The sequence below is a fragment of the Malaclemys terrapin genome, chromosome 3, assembly GCF_027887155.1.
Source record: "Malaclemys terrapin pileata isolate rMalTer1 chromosome 3, rMalTer1.hap1, whole genome shotgun sequence".
Taxonomy (NCBI): Eukaryota; Metazoa; Chordata; order Testudines; family Emydidae; genus Malaclemys; species Malaclemys terrapin.
This window is the reverse complement of record NC_071507.1, coordinates 128,090,715-128,114,898: the sequence shown is the minus strand read 5'-3', so window position 1 is coordinate 128,114,898 and position 24,184 is coordinate 128,090,715. Positions and strand designations below refer to the sequence as shown.

The following is a 24,184-nucleotide window of genomic DNA, read 5'->3' as shown; positions in this document are numbered from 1 at the left end:
CTTTCCTGAAATGTGGCATCCAGAACTGGACACAATACTCCAGCTGAGACCTAATCAGCACAGAGTAGAGCAGAAGAATTACAGTACTTCTCCTGCCTTGCTTACAACACTCCAGAATGATGTTCCCTTTTTTTGCAACATTCTTACACTTGCTGACTCATATTTAGCTTGTGATCCATTACGACCCCCAGATCCCTTTCCACAGTGCTCCTTCATAGGCAGTGATTTCCCATTTTGTACGTGTGCAATTGATTGCTCTCTACAAATATATCAGAGGAATAAATAGGAATAAATCAGAGGGAGAGGAATTATTTAAGCTCAGTACCAATGTGGACACAAGAACAAATGGATATAAACTGGCCATCAGGAAGATTAGACTTGAAATTAGATGAAGGTTTCTAACCATCAGAGGAGTGAAGTTCTGGAACAGCCTTCCAAGGGGAGTAGGGGGGGAAAAGACATATCTGGCTTCAAGACTAAGCTTGATAAACTTATGGAGGGGATGGTATAATGAGATTGGTCTTTGACTACTAGCGGTAAATATGCCCAATGGCTTGTGATGGGATGTTAGATGGGGTGGGATCCGAGTTACCACAGAGAATTCTTTCCTGGGTGTCTGGCTGGTGAGTCTTGCCCACATGTTCAGGGTTTAGCTCACTGCCATATTTGGGGTTGGGAAGGAATTTTCCTCCAGGGCAGATTGGCAGAGGCCCTGGGGGTTTTTCGCCTTCCACTGCAGCGTGGGGCACGGGTTACTTGCTGGAAGATTCTCTGCACCTTGAAGTCTTTAAACCATGATTTGAGGACTTCAATGGCTCAGACACAGGTTTGATACAGGAGTGGGTGGGTGAGATTCTGTAGCCTGCGTTGTGCAGGAGGTCAGACTAAATGATCATAATGGTCCCTTCTGACCTTAAAGTCTATGATTCTATGAAGTGGAGTATTTTGCATTTGTCCTTATTGAATTTCATCCTATTGACTTCAGACCATTTCTCCAGTTTGTCCAGATCATTTTGAATTTTAATCCTATCCTCCAAAGCACTTGCAACCCCTCCAAGCTTGGTATTGTCCACAAACTTAGTAAGTGTACTCTCTATGCCATTGTCTAAATCGCTGATGAAGATATTGAACAGAACTGGACCCAGAACTGATCCTGCAGAACCCCACTCAATATGACCTTCCAGCTTGACTGTGAATCACTTGATAACTACTCTCTGCAACACTTTTCCAACCAGTTATGCACCCACTTTATAGTAGTGCCATCTAGGCTGTATTTCCCTAGTTGATTTAAGACAAGATCATGCAAGACAGTTTGAAAGCCTTACTAAAGTCAAGATATACCACATCCACTGCTTCCCCACATCCACAAGGCTTGTTACCGTGTCAAAGAAAGCTACTAGGTTGGTTTGACACAATTTATTCTTGATAAATCCATGCTGACTGTTATTTATCACCTTATCGTCTTCTAGCTGTTTGCAAACTGATGATGGGCAGGCATGCACCTTCTAAATTATCCTGGTTCATACACAGAGGTGGGAGCACTTGTATTCTCAAAGGGTTTGTCTACACTGCAACTAGACACCTGCATTTGGCCTCTGCCAGCTGACTCAGGCTCATGGGACTCAGGCTGCGAGGCTGTTTAATTGCAGTGCAGACTTCCAGGCTTGGGGTGGAGCATGGGCTCTAGGACCCTGCGAGGTGAGAGGGTCCCAGAGCCTGGGCTGCAGCCCAAGCCCAGAAATCTATACTGCAATTAAACAGCCCCACAGCCTGAGCCTGAATCAGCTGGCATGGGCCAGCCACAGGTTTTTAATTGCAGCATAGTCATACCCAAAGAGGACCTAAATCATTCTGCAGCACTCTGCCTAGTAGCAAGGCTTAGGCCTGGTCTACAGTAAAAAATTACGTTGACCCAGCTATGTTGCTCCTCGGTGTAGACAGTACTAGGTCGACAGAAGAATTCTTCCACTATCCTAGCTCCTGCCTCTGGGAGGTGAATTACCTATGTCGATGGGAGAACCCCTCCTGTCACCATATGCAGTGTCTACACCAGGGGTGGGCAAACTTTTTGGCCCGAGGACCACATCTTGGTATGGAAATTGTATGACAGGCCATGAATGCTCACGAAATTGGGGGTTGGAGTGTGGGAGGGAGCTCCGGGCTGAGGCAGTGGGTTGGGGTGTGGGAGGGAGGGAGGGCTCCTACTGGGGGTGCGGGCTCTTGGGTGGGGACAGAAATGAAGAGTTCAGGGTGAGAGAGGAGGCTCCAGGCTGGGGTAGAGGTTGCGGGGGGAGGGGGGGGAGGAGAGGGGGGAGGTCTCCAGCTGGGGGTGCGGGCTCTGGGATTCCTGGTTAATGGGAGCCGCGGGGGTGGCACTTGGGGCGGGAGCAGCATGCGGAGCCCCATGGCTATCCCTATGCCTAGGAGCTGGACTGGGGACATGCAGCTGCTTCCAGGAGCCACAGCACACTCAGAGCAGGGCAAACCCTCAATCCCGCTCCCCGGCAGGAGTTTGAGGGCCAGATTAAAATATCTGAAAGGCCAGATAGGGCCCCCAAGTTGTAGTTTGCCCACCCCTGGTCTACACTGAAGCACTGCAGCTGTGCCACTGTAGTGTTTCAAGTACAGACCAGTCCTCTATGCCCTATATTTTTAAAAATGCATTCTTCATAAATTAGAGTTAGAACTGCAATACTTGTAAGAACAGGTGTGTTTTAAAAGCCAAAGTAGCTGATTTTAACAAGTCTATGTTCATTTTAAAATGAAGTTAATTAATCTTTAACAATGACTCTGACTAAAGACTGGCTGATTACAGAATAGCATCTTCAGAATTACCAGTAACTGCATGACAAAACAGCACAGCAAGGGGAGAATGGAAAATGGGGAGGGCTGGGGAATGCAGACAGATCTAACAAACTACCTTATCCCCACCCAAGCACATGAACAGATGTGTCTACATTCAAGAACTTTCCCAAAACATGCCACCATTCATCTCAACCAGCGTCAGCAACATGCAAAGCCCTAGCGTGGGCAGGTTACTTGCATTTTAAGCAACATTTAATCCGACCCTGCTCAAACCAGACCGAACATGGTGCTTAAAACAGCAGCACTCATGGCCCAGCTACATTAGGTCTCCTAAGATTGCTTAATGGTTGAGCTGAACTGGTACTAATAATGCTGAAAAACATTTTCACAGTCTTCCTATGAAGTCTTGTCTGCATTGAAGTCCCAGGTGAATCATCAGGACACAGTGAGCATGTCTACACTGCATCACAGGGTGTGACTATAGCTCCTGTAGAAACAGGTGATCTAGCTTTAACCTACCTAGCTTGGGTACTGGAAGTGAAGTCACAGCAGGTTGGGCTTCAGTGCAGGCTGGATAAGCCCATCCAGAACTCTGGGTAATTACTCAGGTAGCTATCCCATGCTGAAGCCTGTGCTGCTGCAGCTTCACTACTCCAGTACCTGAGCTAGATGGGCTAAAGTTTGCTCAGATATGCAATGTAGACATACCCAGTGATGGGCCCATAACTATGATCAGAACAAAAAACTAGCCAAAGAAAACCAGATAGTAGCAAATAAGTCAGTATGTTAAAATACTGCCTTCTTACTCCAGCTGTTCTCCATGCATATTTGGAGACACTCATGTTTATTTGGCTGACAAAAAGAAGGTTTATTACAATTACTATATTAGTCATGTCCAGTCAACACAGCATGATGGGCTGGATTGCTCTCTGGCCCACCGAGGCCTCCTGAATGACTGCAGAATCTCTGCCATTCTTGATTAACCACAGAAAACCCGGGGGCCTTCCAGACCCTAGGAAAAAGCTCAGGGAGCTGGCAGGGAGAAAAAACATCTATTCATCTATAAACAGAGCTAATTTGCTCAGGAATCCTTAAGAGACAGATGGTGCCATTAAGCAGAAACCCAGCATGAGGGGTCACTCCCCACAGCCTCCCCCATTGCCCCTTCCCTCACTCACTCCTCCCCCGCCCCCTCGTTGCCCGTTAGTCCCTCCCCCCTCCGACTCACTCCCCTCGTCTCACCCCAGTCCCAACTAGCTCACTGCCGCCATGCCCGAGTCACCTCCAGTCTCATCTTCATCCCGCCCACACCCCACGCATCGGCTCGACGTGCCCCATCCCCAGTCACTCACACCCACGAGGGGCCGCACCTCCCAGGGGAGGAAAGGGGGAAAGGAAGCTATTACCGGAACCTCTTCCGCGCGCACCCCAGACACGCGCATGCGTGACACCGGCTGAGGTGCCCTCCGCCAATCCGCGCGCAGTCCGCCTGGCACGTGAGCGAAGCTTTCCGCCCTCGAGGGAAACCCTCCTACTGTCAGCGACTCCGGAACTAGCAGCAAAGGCGAATGGCGGCGGCGCGGATGAATGACGTCACGAAAACGCTCGCGGGAGGGGGTTTGCCGCTCGTTTCTGTGGGGGTGGGGCAGAGACGGGCTGGGAGCGAGGCTCTGCCCGGCGCTGGGGCTGACCAGGCTGGGCTCAGCTAAGCCGAGGGAGGTGCGCGCGCAGTGGCGAGTCCGGCCTAGGGACTCGTTGATCCGTTCCGCTGCCGGACCTGTCCCCCGTCATTGGGGGTGCAGATGGGCAACAAATCCCCAGCAGCCCCCCAGCTCCGAGTCACAGCGACCTGAGGTGTCGGGCTGTTGGTGGCGCCGTCATGGGGCGGCCAGATGATGGGAGAGGCGAGAGGTAGCAAAATGTGGGACGGCGGCTAAAAAACCCACACATCACTCCCGTCGGTAGCTGCTGCCCGTTTTAGACGTTACACCGGCTGTGATGGCACCATAGTCAAGCAACAGCTCGAGGCCCCTCGCAGGGAGCCGGTTTCCAGCAGGTACTGAGTGCCCTAGGCTGGATCTCCAGGCTCTGTTGGTGTCGTGCTGTGTGCGTATCCCTGCAGCCCCCCGAGTCACTGGTCACTTGAAAAAATAGGGGGGTTCCAGTTTATTGTCCCATATGACGCCATCTCTGTGATCTCGCTGCTCTGCGGGAATGAGCACCGCAGCGTTCGTAGTTGGAGCTCCTGCGGGCTAAGCCTAGGCTACCTTCCACATTCTCAAAAAGAACAGGAGTACTTGGTGGCACCTTAGGCTAGGTCTGCACTACCCGCCTGTATCGGCGGGTAGAAATCGATCTCTCGGGGATCAAATTATCACGTCTCGTCGGGACGCGACAGTCGATCCCCGAATCGACGCTCTTACTCCACCAGCGGAGGTGGGAGTAAGCGCCATCGACGGGGAGCTGCGGAGGTCGATTTTGCCGCCGTCCTCACAGCGGGGTAAGTCGGTTCCAATAGGTCGAATTCAGCTACGCTATTCGCGTAGCTGAATTTGCGTATCTTAAATCAACACACACACACCCGTAGTGAAGATCTGCCCTGAGAGACTAACAAATTTATTTAAGCATAAGGTTTCATGGGCTACAGCCCACTTCATTGGATACATAGAATGGAACATATATAACTTAGAGAATTTTTTCACTTCAAGGTCCCAGAAACAAAGACAAGGTTTTCATCTCGAGGCCAAAAGACCGAAAACATCAAGACACTTGATCACAGCCTTGGATAGACCAAGAGACTACCTACACTTGACCCACAGCTAAGAAACCCACCAAAGCTTATGCTCAAATAAATTTGTTAGTCTCTAAGGTGCCACAAGTACTCCTGTTCTTTTTGCGGATACAGACTAATACAGCTGCTACTCTGAAACCTCCACTTTCTGTGTGGCTTGGAAAAGGGGCATAAAATCTGTGTCTGTAAAATGGGGGTAATAACTTGACTCATCTGACTGTGGCAAGAATTGGATGGGAGAGAGACAAGGTGGGTGAGGTAATATCATTTATCACTTCTGCTGGTGAAAGTGCAAAGCCTTCCAGCTTATACAGAGCTCCTCTGTGTAGCTCAAAAGCTTGTCTCTCTCACCAATAGAAGTTGGTCCAATAAAAGATATTATCTCACCCATGTTGTGTGTCTAGTATTCTGGGACCAACACAACTACAACAACATTGCAAGCAAGACTTGGTTATCTTTCTTCTGTGGTTTGAAGCTCTAAAAGTGGTAAGAGCTACATGTGCTGTTTGGAGGAGATGAACTTTTCCAAAAATGCTAAAAAGCTAGATGCTGTAGTGCAGGTTCAACTGAGGCTTGGTCTGCGTTGACAACTTATGTCAGTATAACTATGTTGCTCAGGGGTGTGGAAAATTCTCTGAGTGACATAGCTATACTGACCTAACCCCTGGTGTAGACATCTCTGTGTAGATGGGAGGAATTCTCCCATTAATATAGCTTCTGCCTTTCAGTAGATGAAGTACCTACACTGACAGGGGAAGCTATAATAGTAATAATAATTAATGGAGATATCCCATCTCCTAGAACTGGATGGGACCTTGAAAGGTCATTGAGTCCAGCCCCCTGCCTTCACTAGCAGGACCAAGTACTGATTTTGCCCCAGATCCCCAAGTGGCCCCCTCAAAGGATTGAACTCACAAACCTGGGTTTAGCAGGCCAGTGCTCAAACCACTGAGCTATCCCTCCCCCCATCTGTGTAGATAGCATCTTCACTAAGCACTACGGCAGCGCAGCTGCACCACTCTAAGTATAGGCAAGCACTGAGGGCACATCTACACTGGCAAAGTTACAGCACTGGCAGTTACAGCACCGCTCAGAGAGCACAGAAGGAAAACCATTGTTGTGTGTTCACACTGACAGCTGCCTGCACAATAGCATGTATACACTTGTGGCACTTGCAGTGGTATTTGGAGCAATGCATTCTGGGCAGCTATCCCACAGAGCACTTCTTTCTCTTTTGCCACTAAGACTTGTGGGAAGGTGGGAGTGGGGGTCACGGGGCATCCTGGGTCTTGTCCCAATGCCCCATGATGCATTGCTTTGCATCCCAGCAATCACTGCTTCCGTCCGCATTTGGCGCCATCTTTCAACAGTTTGTGTACTGTGCGCCCTGCATCTTCGGGCTGCAGGAATGAATCCTGAACTGCTGACCAGTATGCTGCTCGCTCTGACCAACACGTCACAAGTGGCAGTGGAGTTATTCCTTAAACTACAAAGGCAAGAGGAATGCAACGTTGATCTCGCCACACGTACTAGGTACGACATGAGATTGCTTGTGGCATTCATGGAGGTGCTGACCACAGTGGAACGCCGCTTTTGGGCTCAGGAAACAAGCACTGAGTGGTGGGATCACATTGTGATGCATATCTGGGATGATGAGCAGTGGCTGCAGAACTTTCGCATGAGGAAAGCCACATTCATGGGACTGTGTGATGAGCTCGCTCTGGCGCAAGGACACAAGAATGAGAGCTGCCCTGTCGCTAGAGAAGCATGTGGCGATTGCACTGTGGAAGCTGGCTACTCCAGACTGCTATCGATCAGTCGCTAACCAGTTTGGAGCGGGAAAGTTGACCGTTGGAGTCATATTGATAGAAGTGTGCAAGGCCATTAATCGCATCCTACGCCGAAAAACCGTGACTGGGCAACGTGCGTGACATTGTGGATGGCTTTGCACAAATGGGCTTCCCTAACTGCAGAGGGGGAATAGATAGCATGCGCATTCCAATTGACACCAGACCACCTAGCCACCGAGTACATTAATTGCAAAGGATATTTCTCAATGGTTCTCCAGGTGCTTGTGGATCACCGTGAGTGTTTCATGGACATTAACTCAGGCTGGAAAAGTGCAACCAAAATCATAACAAAATATCCTTGAGGAGCCGGAATAGGGGCTGCAGCCTGGCGCACTCTAGGTAAACATGCGCCAGGGTTTCCCTTATGCCGCAAGAGGGGCAGGTGTCTGGGATAGGGGTAAACTGCGCCAAGTACACGCCCGTGCTCATGGCTCCGTGAAGGAGCTTAGATAGAGCAGTGCTGGGCAGGCTCAGGGGAACAGAGGAAAAGCTCCAGCCTGATACCTGCTGGGGTGAGACCCCTGAAAGAAAGGGCCAAAGGAAAGTGGCCCAGGGGGTGTGAGCAATAGAGGGGAGAGAAGGAAGGCAGGACATGGCTATTGCCAGAGGGTCCCTGGGCTAGGACCCAGGGTAGTGGGCAGGCTTGGGTCCCACCACCTCCTCCCTTACACTGCACCCGGCTGTGGAGGAATGTGGCCCAATACAGACTGTGGCTTTCCCCTGAGGCAAGGGGCTAGACTTTGGTGCTGCAGTGGGCCACGAGAGCAGGTGAAGACTGAGGACTCTGGATACCCCCAGAAGGGGCAAGAACCGAGTGGGGCACAGCTGGAGGACTGTGTCCAGAAGAGGATGCCGCAAACCAGGGAGCAATGCGGGTCCCAGACACACAGCAGAGCAGACAACGGGTGAGACACCACCTGCAGAGGGCACTCCATAGCTGGACAGAGCTAATTCCTGGAGCAACCAGCAGGAGGCACTGACTGCAACTTGTTACAGAATGATAAAGGTAACTAATATGTAGATTTGTGAGATTTGACTTATTACCGTAACATTCCGATTTTACAAGCTAGCACTATAATACAATATAACAGCATATATTAAACTGAAAGAACTGACTAACTGATATCTCAAAGTAGGGGGATTCATAATTGAATGGGGATGTTTCTAGTGGGGTTCTTCAGGAAAGCTATTCAACATTTTCATCAGTAATCTTGAAGTAAATATAAAATCATTGCTAATAAAATTTGTGGATGACAAAAGCTTGGTGGAATGGTAAATGATGACAACAGGGTAGTTATGCAGAATAATCTGGATGGTTTGGTAATCTGAACCCATTAAAAAATGTTTTAATACAGCCAAATGCAAAGTGATACATCTAGGTAAGGAATGCAGGCCATACCTACAGAATGGGGGATTTTACTCTGGAAAGCAGTGACTGGAAAGGGTTTAGGGATCACTGTGGACAAGCAACTCAACATGAGGTCCCAGTTTGATGATGTGGCAGAAAGGGCTATTCCAATCCTTGGATGTATAGCTAGGGGAGTAGAATTAGGGAGGTGATTTTTACTTATGTAAATGGCATTGGTCAGACTGATACTAGTATAATGCATTGCATATAGTCTGAATTTTAAAAGGATGTTGAAAAATTGGAGAGGGTGCAGAAAAGACAGTGGCTAAAAATCGATTATTTAAAAAACGATTTTTTTAATTCAGGTTTTTTCCTCAAATCTATCTAAAGATCGTTTTAATTAACATACTTTATAGCTCAATGATATCTCATCATGGAATAAGGATTATAAATTAATTCTATAGTATGAGACAATATATTCATGTAATGTTTAAGAAAAGTTTTGTAAATGAGTTCCAATAATTCATGGATTAGGGACCCAGTTTTACAGGGTTTCAGGGGCTTCTGTATAGATTTAGGTTAATCTTTCTATCTACCCACTGAGACTCAGTGCTAAGTCCAGAAGATACCATCAGAGATACTTAGTTTATAGATCTCAAACTGTGCATGTGTCTCCAGAGATACTATGCTTGTTAACAGCAAAAATGTTTTTAAATGTATAGAGGTGAGAAATAACAGACCTCAACCCTATTGTCCCTCTGCAAGTTTGTGTACACAGTCAATCCCTTACCTCTCTCTAAAAGTGCAAAGTTTCAAAAAGTTCAATGAATAGAAGATTGTTGGGGGGCTGACTAGTTCTGGACAAATAGAAGAAGTCTGGAGATAAGTGTGAGAAGGAAGAGACAGGCAGTAGAAACAAAAGTGAAACTGCGCAGCATATTCTAGAAGTCTTGAGGTCTTTCTGAGTGTAGCTTTCATTGATTTGAGATCTACCATATTCTCTCACCAGAAGGGAAAACCTATAATGGCAGTAGGCTGTAAAAGAAACCCAGTTTGGGAATATTTTAATGAAGTTCCTTTACCTGGGGGTAAGACAGGTATGCATGCAGAATGCAAACAGTGCAACAAAGAAATGCAAGGCCTGGTTGCCCGAATGAAACATCATGAGAAGTGTTCCTTCTCCGTAGGAAGCTTTGTTGAAGATGATGAAAGGAATATATCTGAACATGCAGGACCTTCATGTTGTTAAACTTTTTTATTTCATACTTTTTTCTTAAGGACTGCCTGTCTTCCTTCTGGACTATTCTTGAATTCTCATTTTTGAGCAAAAAAAAATTTATATATATATATATATATAGTTGTTACTCTATGGTACTAGCATTTTAGATGCAATTGTTATAAAAAAATAAATAAATAGCTGAAATAGGCAGATCTTTCTACTACTTTAAAGGTGAAATTGTAGAACTGAGTGTCAGTGAATAATAATTATTACCATATTGCTCATTTAGTAACTGCATTGACTTATTTTGTTTAGGAGAATCCATCCTCAACATACAGGATTCTGAAGACTATCCACCTTAGAGATCACCATCACTTTCTGTAGTTTCAGAGGTATCTGCCAATGAGAGTGTTTCAGTCACATCATGTATATCACCTATAGCAAAAAGAAAAAACTCAATCATCCAGAAACAACCATAGATAAGTTTGTGATAAGAACCAGCAGATTACAAAGAGGTAATTGATGAAAAAATTGCCCAGTTTCTTTATGCAACAAACTCTCCTTTCTGTATGATTGAGAACCCATGCTTCATTAACATGATTCAGTCATTAATACCAGGATACAGTCCACCCAACAGAGCAGATGTCACAGGCAAACTGCTGGATAAAGTGTATGAAAGAAATTGAGCAGTGTGCAAAAGGTCTAGGGGATGAAATTGTTAACCTGAGTCTTGATGGGCACAGCAACATTCAAAGATTCTGTTGTATGTGCTTGTGTGACAACAGAAGAAGGGAATGTATCAATTGTTTCTGTAAGGAAGACATCAGGAAATGCACATGTAGCAGAATACTTACAAGAAGCAGTAGTAAAAGCTATAAAATTGGGGTGGGGGGGAAATCAAATGTCTAGTATGCAGCTTGGTCAGACAATGCTGCAAATGTATCCAAGATGTGAAGAAATTATTTAGACAAGAGTGAAGAGTCCCAAGCTAATAACATACGGTTGCAGTGCTCATTTGATGCACCTCCTAGCCAAAGACTTCAGTGTTCTAGAAATAAAGGCAATGTTGTCAAAATTGAAAAATACACTTTGCAGCAGCTGCTCTGAAAAAAGTGGGAGGAACCAAGCAACTCTCCCACGAGATGTGCACTGGAACGCAGTAGTGGACTGTTTTGAGCACTATATCAAGAACTGGCTTTATCTGATGAGTTTGTGAACAAAATAGATGGCAGTCACAGCCAAAGTTTTCAACATTGGGCTTAAGAGAAACGTTTAACACATGCTAACTACCCTGAAGCTTATTTCTATAGTCTTGAACAAAATGCAGGGAAATGGCTGTTTTATTGCTGATGCTGTTGAAATTTGGAAGGAACTGAGTGAGATCTTAAAGAAATATGCAATGACAGAGTTAAATTACAAGCATAAAAAAAATGAATGGGACAAGCACTCTCTCTAGCTCATTTTCTTGCAATGATTCTCAATACTCGGTACGAGAGTCAAACCTTAACTGCTGAAGAAGAGTTGGCTATGACATGGACATCCAGTAGTCATCCCTCCATAATGCCAACTATAAAACTTCAGAGCTAAAGGTGAACCATTCAAGAAATATGTTTGCTGATGATATTTTAAAAGAAAGTCACACCAGTGAACTGGTGGACGTCACTTAAGCGCTTGGATTCAGACTGTTGAAGTGATCTCACTTTTAACAGCAGTAGCTTCTGCCAGTGTAGAAAGAATATTTTTTCTTTTGGACTAATTCATTCCAAATTGAGAAATTGTTTGGGCTCTGAAAAAGCAGAAAAGCTTGTTTTTTCTTGTTCAGATTATGAACAAACTGAAAAATGAAGGTGAAGCCGCTTGAGTTAGCTGCAGAAACCAATATTTTAAGTTTCTCATGTTGACCTGATTAAAATAGTTGACTTTTGTTTAAACAAAAGTCAACTATTTTAGTTAACTTTAAAATAAGGTTAGCTTTTGTTAAACAACTTGAATGTTTAAATTCATATGCTTGTTTTGTTAAAACTTCATTTGCTGTTGAAGAAAAAAATCCAGAATACATAATGTTTTTAGTTAAATAAAACAATTTAAATGTCTGGTGATGTTCTCCTCCTATACAGCATGGCAAGAAAATCCTCCAAATATTAATGATAGATATTTATGAAGTCATTGGGAGGTGAACTATTTCAACCATTCATTTTCCTGATATAGCTGTAAAACTTATCTGAAAAGTTTTCAAAATAAATCACTTTAAAAAGTATGTGTACCTGCTAAAAATGAAACCTAAATCTGAATTGTGAAGAATATGTACAGCCACCAAGAATGCACTTTTATGTAAATCTAGGATTAAATAGAGTCTTCCTGACTAGTGATTTAAATGGATTTGATTTTTAAATCAAATCCACTCTGGGAAAAGAGCCACAAAAATGATTCTACAGCTGGAGAAAATGTGTTGGAGGGAGAGACCTAAAAAGTTCAGTCTAGTTAGTTTACTAAAAAGATTGAGAGGTGTCTGATTAGTGTGCAAGTACCTTCATGTGGCAATACTGGGTACTAAAGGGCCCTTGAACCCAATACTGTAAACAAAGACATAACAAGAACCATTGGCTGGAAGCTGAAGCCAGATAAATTCAAATTAGGCACAAATTAACATTGAGAATGATTAACCATTGGAACAAATTACCTAGGGAAGTGGTAGATTCTCTATTTCACACCAAGAGTATATGCTTTTCTGGAAGAAAGGGCATGCATAGGAATTTTAATTGTACCACTTTTGGAGGAGCACCAGTGGGGGATACAGAACTCTGGTGGGGGAAAGAGGGGCAAACTCCTCCAGCTCCAGGGCTTTGGTGAGGGGCGCAGAACTCCTCTTGTTGCTGGGTGGTGGCAGGGAAAGCGGAGCTCCTCTCCCTCAAGGCTGCTGCAGGGAGAGCAAGAGACACCCTGGGACTGTAGCAGGGAGAGCAAGAGAGCTCCTCTCCCCAGGGCTGTGGCAGGGAGAGCACACTTCCTGCCGCAGCCCAGGGGCTGGAGAAGTTCACTCTTCTGCCACGACTTGTTATGCCCCTTGCTGGGCCCCAGGGCCGGAAGGATTGTCCCCTGGTGATTATTGGGGGGGGGGGGGGGGAGGAAGGGGGAGCCTATGCCCCTGTTTGCGCCCACTTGTGCATGCCCCTGTCTGGAAGATATACTATAGTCAGACACTAGTTATTGGACTCAATACAGGAATAACTGGATGCAATTCTGTGGCCTATCATGACATACAGGCTAGATGATCCAGTGATTCCTTCTGGTCTTAAATCTATGAAAATCTTTTACTGTCCCTCTGCATGCACATCTATACCACAGTTTCCATCTGCATGTGGATATTTGGTTGTCAGGATTACAGGATAAGAGACAGCATCAAATCATGCAGGAACTCCCTTCTGTGCAAAACAGGGCCTTAGACCACTAATTATTAGGACTTAAAATGTAGGGTGTCAGTGATCAGCAGCAACAATTGCTTAATTAATTTTTTTCATAAGAAACAGCAACTTTATTCTACAATTTCATTGTGAACAAGATGCAACGGTGTATATCAATTGAGTAATAGGTATTTCATTATTCATTACACTTGCAATTAAGTCTGATACAGAAATTGTCAGACTTTATCCTCAACTATTTCTAGAAGGTTTTTCTGTACATGACAACAAGTACATTGAAAACAGATGCATTTTTGGTTGTTACAGCAAAGCACTGAATTGCATTTTTTTGCTTCAAATATCGATCACCGACTTCCAAGAATGAAGTGTCACTTATCTCCGGAAAAACCCTTCATCTGCCTTCTCTGAAGCTCTCTTCCACATAACTTGAATATAGCATTAATATTTACCAGAGTGAATTGATTTAATTCACTGACTTTAATTATAATATAAATCTGCGAGTAGGAAACCTTACATAACTGATTTTAGTCTTGTTTTGCATTTGTGCGATTTATTTTCCTAAAGCAAGGCTGATTCACATTTAATGATTAGACATTCAAGTATGTTGATTTGCAATTAAATATAACCTTTACAATTAAGTTCGTACTTTTTGCTAATCAAGGGATACTCTTTGCACATTAAAGCAATTATAAAGCTTAATGTACACTTATTCAGACTCTTAATTTTTACTCTTATTAGAAAATGGTGAATGTTGCATTTAGATTGTTCGAGTTTTTACTTACGATTTATGTCAAGCTCCACTTGGATGGAAACTGGAATTCCATTAGCAATGTCCAAAAACCATCATTTAATTTTCTTTAGTTGAATAAAATTACCTTAAATGTGCTGAATATGTAAAGGAGGGGGAAAGTTACAGTTTTTGGTCACCATGTCCTTCAAGACTTTAGAACAAGTAGATTTCATCTTCACAAATAGTTTTTATTCATGGATTGGAAGATGAAGCTTTTCTGATTTCTCAACTCCAAACTGGTGTCATAACTTTGAATGAAAAAGTCAATGAACCGAACTAGTTTAAACTAGTTTGCTGCACCTCCAGAAGAGACTAAGGCTCTCAAAAGCTGGTTTAGGAATTCAGACTATCACAGGTGCTTAGTGACTTCCAGCAGTTCAGTGCTGTGAAGTTTTGAAGAAAGTCTGCAGCAAATGTTAAGCTGAACGTATTTTTTCATTTAATTTAAATTTTGATAGATTATAGTAAATCTATGCCTTAACGTAGGCTTTGTTTTGTAAAAAGAAATATCCATTTAATTTAAATTGTCAGTTAAAATCATTTTATTCCCTGATATTTAAAATGTCAAATTGAATAATTTAAGAGGTTATCAACTTTATTTTCATAAATGTAAGTGTTTATTAAAGGTACAAAGTTGTTCGATAACATACAACTCTGGGAATCATTTTGTATGTTTCCACAAACTTGGTCAAACTAAGGGTTGGCATTTCTGTGATGGAATTTTTCAATTAATAAGGAAGTGAAGGTATTCCAGCTACATATGAAGAGTTCTCCAAATTCCTTGAAAAGGATAGTACACCAAACCACATCGCTACTGTACAAATGTCGTAACACTAAAGACTGGTTCAACTAATTGTAGTCTATTGGAATAAGGTAGTAATCCTAAATAGTTTGAGAGCCCTCCAGCGCAATCACTGTGTTTTAGAAGCTGTCAGAGCAACAATATACATTAAACTAGGTCTTAGAATGTTATGTAGTTAATAAAAATGATATTTGGTAACTGTGCCCCTGTTCTCATGTTTGTGTTGTAATGAGCAAAGGAGACAACACTAATCCTACTATATCTCTTTATATTTGTAACAAATTTTGATAAATGTAGCCATTTTTCCTGGTCTTAATTTGTCCAAGAACAAACCAGGGTTGCTATAGACCAGTGATACTCAGACTGAGGCTCACAAGCAGCTCTTTGTGTCTCCTGTGACTCTTTGCAGCACATGTTAAAACACTGATTTTAATTATTAGCCAATCAGAATGCTTTAGCTATGTTATTTATCACTTGTAGTTTATAAAATAACTTGATCATTTTGCTGTGAGAATTTTTATATATTCCCTGTCATACTGTTTAAATATGAATATATATTACTATAACAAATGAAACCGTGAATTCACACTACTCTGGCTCTTTTGTATGTTGATTGCTAATTTGGTTCCTGAACCACTGAGGTCTGAGTATCACTGCTTCTTAATTTCTAAGTGTCCATATAATCTCCATGGTATAATTGTAGCTGGATTTGTTACAAATTGATTATATTGTTTAATGGGTTTTTACATGTATATTAAGTTTACTAACAAAGAAAATGCAAAATAGAAAAGGGAGTTCAATATTTTGCAGGATTGCCCAGTAAAGTTCGGGCTCTGGAAGTGGCATATCCTTGTCTCTTCATAATGGTTGCAGGGTTGTGCCAATTGGGATTATGTACATGGAAAGCATTTTGTCATGTACAGCCAGTCAATATCTAGTTCCTTACTCAAGTGCCATTTACAAAATGGAAAATGGGTGTGTGAGCTATGTCAGCATGTGGCACAAGAATAAAGCCTTCAGTCAGGGAGTGGGGTGTCCCAGCTATTTCAGAACAGTTTAACAGTCACAGGAACATAGCAGTTTAGGCTGCTCCTAGAGCTGGTTGAAATCAAAACTTTATAGAAACAAATTAGTTTTAACAGGAAGGTTTCTCAAGTCCAAAATGGAGTTTAAAGAGACCCCAGAAACCAGTAAACCCAGGTTTAGAGCAGGAACTTGAACCTAGGACGTGGGATATACAGGTTCATGTCCTAACTATTTGCTATGGAGTCAGTGTCTGCTTCTGGACAATGAACAGGTAACTATTTTTCCAAAGTGGAACAGTTCCAACAAGAGAGAGTGATCCAATAGCCTGATGGTTATGGCACTTGCATGGGATGTGTGAAACAAGTTCAAGTCATTTGGTGAAAAATGTTGAAACATCTGTTTCCTCCCAATGCAGAATTAAACCAAATGCTGAAACCTTGATTTCCCCAACCCCCCATTAAATGCAATGCTTGTTTTCCAGCCAGCCCTACCCAAGAAGCATTGTCACTTACAGCTAGTTAAATCCAATTCATTATTCAAAGAGCTTTTGCAAAATGGAAGTAGGGTTGGGATGTGGCAGGTCAGTGTATTGCTCAGGAATAAAGTCTCAGGTTGGGGAGCAACCTATATTCCAACTACTTCTGATCAGTAGAGTGGTCACAGGGATGACTTAAGCAGAGGTGAAAGTAAGCCAGTACAATGTAAATTGCCACCAGAGCCCCACTGCTGGAGCCCTGAGGTACCAGCAGCAGGGCTCATTTAAAGGGCCGGGGCTTCCGCTGCCTCTACTGCCCTGGACCTTTAAATAGCTGCTGGAGCCTCACTGCAGCTCCAGCAGCTATTTAAAGGGCCTGGGGCAGTAGAGGCAGGAGAGGGTCGGGCCCTTTAAATAGCCCTGGGGTAGCAGCGGCAGCCAGGGGTTCCAGCTGCAGTTTAAAGGGCCCGGGGCGGTAGCGGCTGCTGGAGCCCCTGGCTGCTGCTGCTACTCTGGCAGAGGAGGGCACTTACCAGTCAGAGCCCAGTTCCTTATTATTTTGATGAAATGTCTAAAGTTAACCTTGTTTTGGTTTTTTTAAAAAGGGCTTTTGAATAAGGATCTGGGAATGACAAATAAGGAACCTACTTCATCCTTGGATTATTGCTGACCCAGTCATCATTAACTTACTCTAAGCCACCCCCCACCCTCTTCATTTTGGAAACTGTCCTGAAGAAACTGTATTGATGGGCTCATCCTTCTGTAAGTCGCTGGAGAGCTACCTGGATCTCAGAGGATCTGATGAGTTAATTAGTAGAACTCTTGGGTGTTTCCCCATAGAAGTAGGGTCAGGCCTCCACCCCTAACAAACATAAGAATTCCAGGGAAACTATGAATCAAACTTGCAGCTTCCCTGTCTATATGCATCATAGGGGAACAATCTAATTAATAGTTAAGGCTAAGTTTGTGTCATGGATGTTTTTATTTTTAGTAAAAGTCAGGGACAGGTCACAGGAAATAAACTGAAATTCATGGCAGCCCCTCACCTGTCCCTGACTTTTACTAAAAATATCCCTGACAAAAGGGATAGGTGGATTCAGCACCCACTGCTGCTGGGGCTCCCGGCTCCCCCACTGATGCAGTGTGGGGGAGCTCTGGGGTTCCTGCCCTGGGGCTGAGCTGCTGCAGAGTCCCGCAGCCACAGCTGCCACCGGGCAGCTGCGGGATCCCCCGCACCAGGTTTGGGGCTGGGAGCTGTGGGGATGGGACTGTCTGGGAACTCCAGCCCCAGGGCAGAAAATGTCATAGGTCAATCAAAGTCATGGAATCCATGACATAATCCTAGCCTTATTATACTAGTTAGTAGAATATGATGTCCTTGCAATTCTGTCTTGTAGCCACCAGGTGTCCATGCTGCTGTAACTAAAGATTTCCTAATGGTTAGGCTGTAAGGGAGTTGCAGAGTTCAAACAAAATTACAATTGGTTTTTGTGTTTTTAGCCAGACAGTGGGTATCTAAAAAATCTTTTTAAAAGCTATTTCCCCCTCCAACTCAACATTTTGTACTGCCCCCCCCCCCCAAAAAAAGTATCTTAATTTGATGTATTCAGGTTTAAAAAAACAAATCACAGCTGTTGCATTTATGTAAATGACTACAACTCAGTATTAGTCTATTTCTCCATAGAGCTGGAATATACTAAATATGGGCCAATATAGACAAAGAGGGCAGGAATGAGGTTTTGGTTAGCACACAGGAATAGGACACCCAAGAATGATTCCTGGCTCTGGAATAAACTTTTTGCAAGACACTGGCTATGTCCAGTCGTGTGTGTTTGTGTACGCCCTGCTCACCCCACCCCACCCCCACCAAGATAGGTAAAGTAGATACCCTTAGTCTCCATGTACTCCTGAGACTCAATTAGTGGTTTTGAAGCGTATTGAAATCCTTAAAGGTCTAAAATAATTGTACCACCCTCATCCCCCCTTCTTTGCACTGGACACAGGTGCAAGTAAGTGTCATAAGGTACCTGCACCTATTTCTCTTTGGGCCAGACATAGAACCCTTTTGTTTGTGTGAGATAAATGAAGTGGTGGGGCAGTAGCAGCTCCCTTTGATGGACACCCAGCCAGCTAGCTATAAAATCCCTCTTGGTAGCTGTTCTCTGCTTGCTTTATCTGTAAAGGGTTAAAAGTCCCCCAGGTAAAGAAAAGGAAGAGGGCACCTGACCAAAAGAGCCAATGGGAAGGTAGAATTTTAAAATAGGGAAAGAAGACAGATGGAAAGTTTCTCTGGAGAAGGAGACATGGAGCAGCAATGCTATAAGCAGGAATGCTGTATAAAGTTTGAACCAGATATGAAAACCATCAGATCATATCTAGAACTACTTTTAACAACCCAAATATGTAAGTAAATTAGAAATGTTTAGGAAGAGGCGATTAGGTTTATTTTTTAAGGCTTGTGGACTCCTCTGGGCTAACCCCAGATGCTTTTGTTTGTAACCTTTAAGCTAACCCCCAAGAAAGCTATTTTGGGTACTTTATTTTTGGAATTATGCTTTTAAAATCTAGCAAAAGCCTAAGTTCCGGATATATTTTCTTCCTTTTTGTTTTTAATAAAATTTACCTATTTTAAGATTGAATTTTTGGTGTCCCAAGAGATTTGTGCATATGCTGGTTGATTAGCTGGTAGCAACAGCTAATTTCCTGTGTTTTCTTTCTCAGTTCTTCCCTGGAGGCGGAGGGGGGGCACTGAAAGGGCTTGAGGGTCCTCCACAGGGAGGAATTCCCAAGTGCTCCTTCCTGGGTCCAAGGCTTTTTTTGCCTTTGAGTGGTGGCAACATTTACCAAGCCAAGGTCAGAGAAAAACTGTAACCTTGGGAGTTTAATACAAGCCTGGAGTAGCAAGTATTACTTTTTAGAATCATTGCAGGCCCTCACCCTCTGCACTCAGGGTGACAGAGTGGGGATTCAGCCTTGACAACATAAATCCCAAAGTCCCAGACAAAAAAAAAAACCCAGTTGCATACAGAGGAGTTCAGAGGCCATTCATGTAAGAGAAGGGGTACAGACCAATTGGCTGAAAGGGATGAGGGACTTAAGGGAATTCAACTGCAAAACTGTTAAATAAAAAAATCCCTCCCCCTCTCCCCCCAAACCACCTTCAGAGGTGCCCAAAACCTTTACCCTTCCCTGCCATCCCCACCCAAGGCTTCTAATCCCATTAGTGGTGCACATAAAGATGAGATGCACTAGCCTGGCGGGGTGCGCAGATCAGTGGCTGCTCAGTCTGGACTCCCAGCCTGGTGGCGTATGCCGCTTCTCAACCTTCACCTTCCCTCAGGCCTCAATGCTCCCATACTCAAGCCTAAATCTGAAGAGTTCACTACCAGTCTCAGTCTAGCAATGTCCATTAAAGTCCTTTTTCCCTGGACTCTCACACCGTCAGGGTAACAGTTTTCTCTCTTTCCACCAAGGCTCACACCTACACACACGCCTGCCAAGATGGTGCCTATCTCAACTGTCTGGAATCCTTTGGTTTCCTGCTGCTCTAGGCCAGACTTGGATGCCATCTGTTGGCTTATTACAGTATTATAAAGTGATCTTCCTGGGCTCTGCAGCTGCTATAGCTACTCTCGGTTTAGAATGGGTGGGTAACATAGGGCAGGGGAGGCTAAGCCTCACCAAACGCAGGCTGTGGTCCTGCCCTCACTCTGCCTCTCCCCTGAAACTTGGGGGCAGAGGGCTAGCTCAGGCAGGGTGGCTTGGGGTGACTCAGGTAGGCCAAGGCTCATGCTGGCTGGTGGCTTGGGCGGGCAAGCCAGGGCTCCAGTTGGCTGGTCAGCAGCCCAGGGGTCAGGCCAACCAGCAACTCAGGGTGGGTGGGCCAGTGCTCATGGTGGCTCAGCCAGAGCTCCTCTGGCCACAGTGGGGGGCTCAGGGCTCCAATAGGTGCAGAAGGAGCAGGGTCTCAGGCAGAAGGGTTGGGGCAAGTCTCTGCAAAAGGGGGGGGTTCACATATCACCCATCATGGGCAGGGAACTCTGGGTTAGGCAGTCTACAGCTGTTCCCTTCAGGCTCTTAAGAAGTATGCTGATATTCAGTGAGTTCCTGTAGCAGTGCAATGACTTACTGGCACAGCACCTCCTGCTGGTCATTCAGGGAAATAACTTTTCCAGCCTTGGAGCACCCTCTGTTGCTGCCCCCCATGTCCCTCCTGGACCCCAGTCCCTTTTACCTTGGATACTGCCCCTTGGCAGTACCCCCCCACAGATTTAGGGGCTCCCCTCCCCAGGGAACCCCCAACCCTCTATCCTCACCTCAGTCTATGGCTACTGCCAGTCTCCATCTAGCCCCCACTCACTGGGGCAGACTACAGTGTACAAGCCACTCATCATTGGCAAGGGGGAAAGGGGTTGGACCTGCTGCCTTTGCCTAATCCCTGGGCTGTAGCCTCTGCAACCCCAGTACCTGGTTTGGCCTTGCACAGGGCCTGGGACATTGTCAGACAGGAGCTCCTCTTGCCTTTCCCCAGTCCTGCTCTGCTGACTGTACTCTTCATTCCTAGGCAACTAAATCCTTCTCCTACTGAAGCTAGGAGGGAGAGTCTCTTATATAGAGCCAGCTGAGGCCTGATTGGGATGTGGCCCAGCTGCAGCTGCTTCCCCAGTCAGCCTAGTAGCTGCTTCCCCCTGCAACAGCCCTCTGCTAGGTCTGTCTTTATACCCCTCAGGGCAGAAGCGAGTGACCACCCCACTACAGTTCCCCAAATTCCAAATGTTTGAGTCAAGTTCTAAAATCATCCAGGGAAGAATTCAGAAAACTCCACAGCCAGACATTATAGTTCCCTGACTGATTGTTCTGGAAGTGAGCCACAATGAGGACTGGGGATAGAGGAGCATTCTCCTTATTACTGTTCTGTTGTAGGCATATTTCCACTAAACTGGAATGTCCAGTGGGGCCTCCTCCCATCCAATTTCTGATTTCCTTGAGTGGGCGGAAACTGTATTTGAAGGGAGAAAAGAGTCCCCACTGAACACTCCCATTTTGTGGGATTATGCCCAACAGAACAGAACCAACACAATATCCTTGGGTTATTATCTTTTTTACATAATGGGAAACTGAAGCTGAGAGGTGAAGTGACTTACCTAAGGTTACACAGGTTAATTGCAGAGCCAGATTTGGAATGCAAGAATTCCTGACGCAGCCCTGTGAGACCAAGGAGTGAATGGACATGGAGACTGAAGTACCCTCTCATCCCTAGTACCTCCAAGTCCAGGTTGAAGCAAAATGGTAGGATTTACACCCCTACTGGCTAGACTGTGCCTGTTCTATGGATTAATAGAGGATTGCAGTGTCTAGAACAATCAGTCTGGCACCTTTACAGATAGTTAATTTGCTAAAAAAATATAAAATATGTAAAGAGTGAAATATGGACAGGGCAATTTGAGAAAAAATAATAGTACTTGGACAAAAGGAAAACTATATGTACAAATAATTTTAAATTGCTTTACCAATATTAATGTATTAAACTTCACAACATCCCTCTGAGGTAAATAAGTTAATGATGACCTTATCTAATTAAGACCAATTACAGGATGTTGGAGATATCCATAAGAACTTAGCTGGCACAGTTGGGATTCAGTTGTGAAGCCTATAAGCCTGATAGTTCTGTACAGAACGCTACTTGGTGCAAAGCTCCTGATACTTTTTCATTGAGTCAGCTCATGTAATAAAACCACACACAAAAAGAGGCTGCAATAGCACAAAGGATTGCTACGTGGATATTTGAATTGACATTTTTATTACATTTTGACTGAAAGTCACAGTGCATCTGTAGCCTAATTAGGGAAGAGTCCTAATTACCATTTTTTATTTTAGCCTTGTAACATCTGCCCAATTTGACCCAGCCATAAAAGACTTTCAGTGTGAGAATAAAACAGTTAAAGCTATCTTTATATTCTAATAGCCTCATTTTTTCTGTCAGACCAAGAAGCAAGTTTAAGTATCATCTTTTCTCTCATCATCAGGCTGTTCTATGGAATGGAGCAAGTCTGTAGTTCATCCCCTAAATACATGTTCTTTTCTGCTGTTACAGGATGACTGGTCCTTTTAAAAGGGAGTGGGATCTAGTGCACCTGGACTGATTACTGTCTGCCCAGTAGGACTTAAAGGAAGACACTCAGGCCTTATAAAGGGGGAGACAGCTGCAGCCAGTTGCTGGCAGATCCCTGCAGAGAGTAAAAAGGCTTATACTGGGTTTTAACTCAGTAGAGGGAAGGCTAATGGAGTAGGCTAAACTCTAGGTAAGAGGTGCTGGGAGAGCAGGAAGATAGCTCCTTGGTGAGGTTGTATGCAGTTTGGTCTAGGACAAAATAAAGAAACAACAAATCTGTTGGGCAGGGCTGGGCCTAGCTGAAATTGGGATGGAAATTTTATAAGTTTTAAAACTTTCTGCAGGACTTAAACTGCACTCTAGAAGGGGGAATGTTTTGAATATCTGGCCTGTGTGGACTTCTTAAGGGGCTCTGAGTGAAAGGGAAACTGAGGTCTTAGCAGAACCACATTTACCCAGACAGGAGTGGTAGAGGGCAGATATGCCCTTTGACATTTGCCCATTTTGAAAAGCATGTTCAGGAATGGTATTCACAGAGAATTGACTGCCTTAGTGTGCACTTTTTACTTGACCTTAATAACATTTATTCTTTCTGTTTAGTATTATAAAAATGCACCTCCAAATAGCTCTAGGACCCCAATCTAGAGAAGCACTTAAACACATTTAACTTTACTCACAAACTTGAAGATAAGCATGTGTTTAAATGCTTTGCTAAATTGTGACAAGTGCTCTGTATATTGCAAAATTAGGCCCCTAATGTACGCACCATTGGTTCAATGCTGCTGTATCTGGGCATGTGGGTTCAGTGGGATTATGAGCAAAGTTATGTATGTAAATGTTTGGTAGATACAACATACTAATTGCCTCATCTTTTTTCTGATGCAATTTTATTAAAATTAATTTCCCTATTAGTTTTAAAAGATATCAGATTGGCTCAGATAAAGATCAAAAAGGATTTTTAAATAAGCATATGGGTGGCATGAGCTTCCCTAATATGTAAGTAAGCATTTTGAGCCAGTGAATTCATTGGCTGAGGAAAAATTTTGGTAGGGTAAAGCTTTCAATTACCTCCGTGATGGAGCTACGTATGGACCTTCTATGATGGCAGCTGGATTCTTGTGAGTTTAGAGCATCTCTTCCATCTTTTGCTGTTGATTCATCAACATAAAATTCAGAAAATAGAAGAAATCAAAGAATTAAATCAACAAAGTGGCAGGAAACAACTCCAGGGAAAATAAAAGATTAAAAATAGTGATTTTTACACCCTGTCTCCAGCAAAAATTGATCAGACAATTTGAGCTTCTTATTAGGGAGTCCACCAAAATAACACCTTCCCTCACTATTGAAACAAAATGAAAATACCAAAGCGGCATCTGTTGCACAAATAAAAACTATAAATATGAAATATGGTTATTCTAAAATGCACACTGGAAATGAAGCTGAAGTTGGAGACAATGGTTTTACATGAGGAGCAAAAAAAAAAAAAAAAATGCAATGAGTTTGCTTGCTTGTAAGAAAAATTTACCCGTGTTAAAAGTAGTATTTTG

The 24,184-nt window shown here is 44.0% G+C and overlaps 1 protein-coding gene and 1 long non-coding RNA gene across 10 annotated transcripts in view; one reads left to right on the top strand and one right to left on the bottom strand.

The window, feature by feature from the left end:
• ATG5 (autophagy related 5) overlaps positions 1–4,244 on the bottom strand; it is a 144,532-nt gene extending 140,288 nt beyond the window's left edge. The window contains exon 1 of one of the 9 annotated variants that reach the window (XM_054022586.1): positions 4,212–4,244. The gene's annotated coding sequence lies outside the window, so the exon portion shown is untranslated. The other 8 variants (XM_054022582.1, XM_054022587.1, XM_054022584.1 and 5 more) reach the window with 8 other exon arrangements.
• Positions 4,245–8,131: 3,887 nt separating this feature from the next.
• LOC128834880 (uncharacterized) lies at positions 8,132–15,615 on the top strand. The gene is made up of 2 exons (XR_008444513.1): positions 8,132–8,452; positions 10,329–15,615. It is a non-coding gene; the product is annotated as an uncharacterized LOC128834880 (long non-coding RNA).
• Positions 15,616–24,184: the final 8,569 nt, after the last annotated feature.